Below are 5,497 nucleotides of genomic sequence, written 5' to 3' on the forward strand. Positions count from 1 at the left end.
AGCTGGACTTTCCACTTGTTGCTAAGTAGAAGCTTGCAGCCTCCTGCCGGTCAGCTCGGGAGTCCAGCTAGACTTTTGAGGCTGCTAAATTCATCTAGTGCTGGTGTGAGCAGTGGTGTTAGTAATCTCTTCTTCCCAGGGTGTGTGTGCTTTAGGAATTGCCCCTGCCAAAACAGCGGGGAGCTTGTGAGATTTTCCTGCCAGGTCTGAATGCTGTCTCTGTCTTTGAGGTGTCCACCTGCTTTTGTGACACATTTGGGACTGTAACACGTTAGAGGTCTCTGATTTTCTGTCCACGTATGCAGTCATTGGGGAATGGGTGCAAAGGCTGTTGGAGGAGACAGAAGGAGTGTCACCCCCCAAAAAGGTATCTGCCACATTTTCAAAGAGATTTCTTGTTCAGAGGAGTTGAGGCACAAGCGAGAGGCAAGGGCTGGCCTGATCAGCCCCTGTGAGAGCACTTGCTCTGTGTGTCCTGGAGGTGGGAAGTGAGCAGGCCCCGGGCTGTGAGTGGCTGTTCAGAGGCAGTGCCTGTTGCAAGGCCTTGGAGGCCTAGAAGGGAATGGAAGGTCTGGAGATTTGGGCTTTGTGCGTTGTGGGGCGCTTGGGGTGCCTTGTGTGCTGCCATGTGTAGTGCTGTGGCCTGTGTGTTGCTGATGCAGAGGCGCGTGTTGGCTGCCAACCCTCTGTGAGGTGTACGGGTAGCGGCGTGTTACAGTGCAGGGTGCCCTGTGGTGGAGCCAGGTGGTGGCCCCAGTGTTTTGCTGCTCAGCAGGGAAGGAGGTGGCTGGAGAGAGCAGTGCTCTGCTCCCAGAGCCCAGCCTGCCATCACGGTGTCCTTCTGGGAGACCTGGGTCAGGACTGTTGGTGACTGTGTTGCCTCCTTGGAGCATCGTGGTGTGAGGCAGGGCTGCTCGCAGTTTGGTGGTTTCTGTCAGCTGAGGTTCACGCTTGCAGTTTCGGAAGCTCCTGGTTCTTCCCTGAGTCTTTGGGATTTTACTGACTGCCCTGGAGAAAGTCATCTTCTCCCTCCTTAAAGGCTTTCTGTTGCATCTGGACCCTCATTGCATCTTCCCACCCCAGACCCTAATCCATTCCGATCCCTCAGAGAGATGGGTAGTTAATGAAAGCAGTCAGAGCCATTTCTCCACTTTGTGCCTACGCAGACCCTTGCAGACAGGGGAGATGCCACCTCAAGAGAAGTCAGGCCTCTGAGGGAGATGGGTGGCTCTGAGACACCTGTCCTTGGTGAGCGGTGGAGGCGGCATCTCCAATGCTGCTGGTCCCTTTGGAAAGAGTCTCAGAAGAGCAGATTCCTTGAGGCTGCAATGGGGGAGACACGTGGAGGTAGGGATCCAACGGCCTGCTCAAGGCAGGTGCCAGTAGATGAGGTGTCTTGGGTCCTTTTCCAGGGAAGTTTTGATCAGGCTCTCACCAATACAGGTCAGCACAGAGGGGAGACATTTGCCCCTGCCTGTTGAGACTCTGTAAGGCCAGCAGAACTGACAGTAACACTCCAATTCTTTCTTTCTTTCTAGGTTGCTCCACTTCTGGAGGTTCCCAGTGCAGTGCTAGAGCTCCTAAGGGTGGAGGCAGGATGCCAGGGTGTGTCCCTGTGCCTGTCAACATCTTTGCCAACATCGTGAGCCCTCTGTGAAAGCAGCTCCAAGTGAATGAGAAGAGGCTTCGTATGGATGCGAAGGCTTCCATAAATGGGCCTGGCTTCCCTGGGTGACTTGGGGTGTGGCTTCACCTCCTGGTACCTCTGCTGTGCTGCAAATTCTGCCTCCCACAACTGCTGTTACTGCTAGCCTGCTCAGCAAATGCTGTTGTGCCCCCTCCTTTTCCTAGGAGGTTGTGGTGCCATACAGGACGAGTGCAAGACCCTTATAATAAATGCCAGCATGTCTTGAGTGCCTTTGTGTGAGGGCTGCAAAGCCTCCGTAGCTTGACCTGAGGAAGTCTGACAGCTCTTGGGCCCCTGACTCTGCGAGGGGTGAAGATGTGTCCAGGGCCAGGTTGCCCGTGGCACCCAGCCCTCAGTGCTCTATGAAGCCAGCTGTGGAGCCCAGACTGCTGCTGCAGAGGCTGCGCAGCCAGGACAGCTGGCATTTCAGCAGGCCTCCAGGCTGGGCTGTCTCATTGCTTGGGCCTCATGTCAAAGCCTCTGCACCCTTTGTCCCTTCTGTGGGGCTCCTTGTCCAAGTAAGTAAAGGAAAGGACCCGAGGTTCCTTTGGGCTCAGGAGCCCTTCTGGACTCTCTACTGTTTCTACACTGTATCTTTTGTATTACTAAAGAAAATGCCCATCCCTGCCATCCCTAGGTGGAGGTTCCTGAGGGGATGGAGGTGGAAAGCAGCAGCCTGCTGTGCCCAAAGAAAGCAGGATCCTTCCCTCGGAAAAGAGCAGCATCTCCCAAGGAGCCAGCTCTGTGCCTGATCTTGTGCTGATCTTTTGCACAGGCCTTGTGAGCCCAGAGTGCCTTGGCCACCTTGTGGTGTCACCTCAAGAGCTTCCCTGTGTGTCTGGGTTGAGGAGCCAAGGGAAGGCAGCGAGCAGAGCAGTGGCTGGGGAGTGTGCAAGTGGCGAGTGTCCTGCATCCATCTCTTCTTGGTGGCACCTGGTTGTATCAAGCAGAAGAGGCAGCTCTGTGGGGCAGAGACAGTGTGTTTGTAGACTAGGTGGCAGAGCAGAGGTCTGGCATCAGGTTGATGCCTGGTGCAGTGCTGAGTTGATGTGACAGTGTCAGCAACCCTTTGCAGTGCAGCTGCTCCCTCAGCTGGTCTCTGTCCCTAGAAACGCACTAGAAATGGAAGTGGCGTCCTGCTGTCATTGTGTAGGTGCTGCAGTGCAAAGGCTCCCAGCTGGGACTTGATGGCACTAAAGGAAAAGCAAGACCAATTGTTCCCTTTTGTGATTTGTCCGCAGGGTGACAGAGTGGAGCTGTGCCATGACCTGGAGAGAGTCTTGCCAGGAGATTACAGCCGTTTGCAGAAGACTGTTCTGTACGGAGTGCTAACAGCTTAATCAAGGGACACGCAAGTGGCCCAGGTGAGCTTCTCCTCTCCTCTCACTTCAGCCTCAGCACCTGACAGACCACCTCAATGCATATTGCTGATGTTTGTGTTTGTGAAGTCATTGGGGCTCAGTATCTCCTAGGCCACCAGCAGACACATTGCTTCTTTTTGTACAGGTGCAGGAGCACTTGGTAGAGCAGCAGTATGGAGATGAGTGTTGTTTGTGCTTCTGGGGATGGTGTGCCTCAGTCCGTGCTAGGCCAGCAGCATGCACGTGGCTTCAATGCAGACTGTGAGGTCACTTTTGTTTCAGTACTGAGAGGCCAGTGGTGGGCACATGGCTGCTGTTTTCGCTTGTGAGGTCATTCTTGCCTTCCTATATAATAGGCCAGCAGATGGCAGGTGGCTTTGCTGAAGCCTGTGAAGTCACTACTTCCTCGGAAAGGGATAGGCAAGCAGCAAGCAACGTCCTTTGATACACACTGTTAGGCCAGTTCTGCATCTATAAACGACAGCCAACAAGGAAAAATTATATCACTGATTGTGTTTGTGAGGTCAGTGGTGGCTCAGTGCCTGCTAGGCCAGTGCTAGGTGCGTGGCTGCTGTTTGTGGTTGCGAGGTCCCTTCTGGCTAAGTGCCTGCTAGGCCAGTGCTAGGTGCGTGGCTGCTGTTTGTGGTTGTGAGGTCACTTGTGGCTCAGTGCCTGCTAGGCCAGTGCTAGGTGCGTGGCTGCAGTTTGTGGTTGTGAAGTCAGTGGTGGCTCAGTGCCTGCTAGGCCAGTGCTAGGTGCGTGGGTGCTGTTTGTGGTTGTGAGGTCAGTGGTGGCTCAGTGCGTGCTAGGGCAGTGCTAGGTGCGTGGCTGCTGTTTGTGGTTGTGAGGTCAGCGGTGGCTCAGTGCCTGCTAGGCCAGTGCTAGGTGCTTGGCTGCTGTTGGTGGTTGTGAGGTCACTTGTGGCTCAGTGCCTGCTAGGCCAGTGCTAGGTGCGTGGGTGCTGTTTGTGGTGGTGAGGTCAGTGGTGGCTCAGTGCCTGCTAGGCCAGTGCTAGGTGCGTGGCTGCTGTTTGTGGTTGTGAGGTCAGTGGTGGCTCAGTGCCTCCTAGGCCAGTGCTAGGTGCGTGGCTGCTGTTGGTGGTTGTGAGGTCAGTGGTGGCACAGTGCCTGATAGGCCAGTGCTAGGTGCGTGGCTGCTGTTTGTGGTTGTGAGGTCAGTGGTGTCTCAGTGCCTGCTAGGCCAGTGCTGGTCATGTGCCTGCTCTTTTCTATTTTGAGGTCATTTGTGGCTCTTTGTCTTATATTAAACTATCTTTTCTCTTTTGTTCATTCTCGGGCACTGGTAATGAGCAGAAGCAGTTAAATTCTTTTTTGTTGTTGTTGTTGTAATTTTTTGGTAACGATATGGTGCCTCCTGTTTGGAGCACAAGGAGGGACCCCAAGCAGTTTTTTGTTACACCTTTTAAAGAATAGTAACTTGTTACATATTCAGTACTTCATTTTACATAGCTACCACATCTATCCACGACTCTTATTTCTACCAATCCCCTTGCCATGTTATTGTATGATGTAGATCCATGGCAGCCTTTATGGTCCATCTTATAACTGTTCGTTAGCTGATTTGCACCTCTTCTGGTGGTACCTTTGGATAACTTTTGTACAGCTGCCTCGGTTAAACTGGCTTCTTTGCAGTTCTTCAGCTTTGAACGAAAACCAGGGCTAAGACAAGGTCAGATAAGATGTTCTGCTTGCAGGGCGCCGTGACTTTGCATGTTCTTCCTCTGCAAAAGCTCGAGTATAGTGGACATTTTCTTAACATTCCCTCCTTTTATTTTTATGCATACCTGCCTTCAATGTTATGCTGGTCTAGACTCATGTCCCCTTACACACGAGACGCAAGTGGAACATATTAGACGCATGCAGGAGACACAACAGAAAAGCACAGTTGCTAATGCAGAATTAACATTAAAATTATTCAAACACATCTGGTCCACACTCCCAGATCCGGTAGCCATGACCACAACCACGACCAGTCTGCTGCTAGGGCATTAGACAGGGCCTGCTCTTTGGGTATTCGATGGAAGGTACGAACAGATTGTTGAATGACGTTCACAGCATATTCAATTTGTTTTGATATGTTTGCGTGAAAACAACAGGCGGTGTTTACCAGCACACACACTCCTCCCTGTGTGGCCAACAGGCAATCGAAAGCCCATTGATTTTGGACGGCAGATTGAGAGAGAGAGTTCACTTCAATTTGTAGATTTTTTGAGACATTGAGGCGTTTTGATAGGCATAAGGGACCAGGCGTCCAATGGTGCAGGTGCCAGCCCATCATGGTGGAAAACTCTTGTAGGCATTGGTTCCACGTAAGGAGAATGACACGGATGTCACAATGGTTGGTTTCCCTACTAGGATGGTCTTGTTTCTCTGCCCTGTCCCCTATCAGGCCCTGAGGCCCAAGTGACCTCACAACCACAAACAGCAAC

This window comes from Apteryx mantelli, chromosome 11 (assembly GCF_036417845.1).
Source record: "Apteryx mantelli isolate bAptMan1 chromosome 11, bAptMan1.hap1, whole genome shotgun sequence".
Lineage (NCBI taxonomy): Eukaryota > Metazoa > Chordata > Aves > Apterygiformes > Apterygidae > Apteryx > Apteryx mantelli.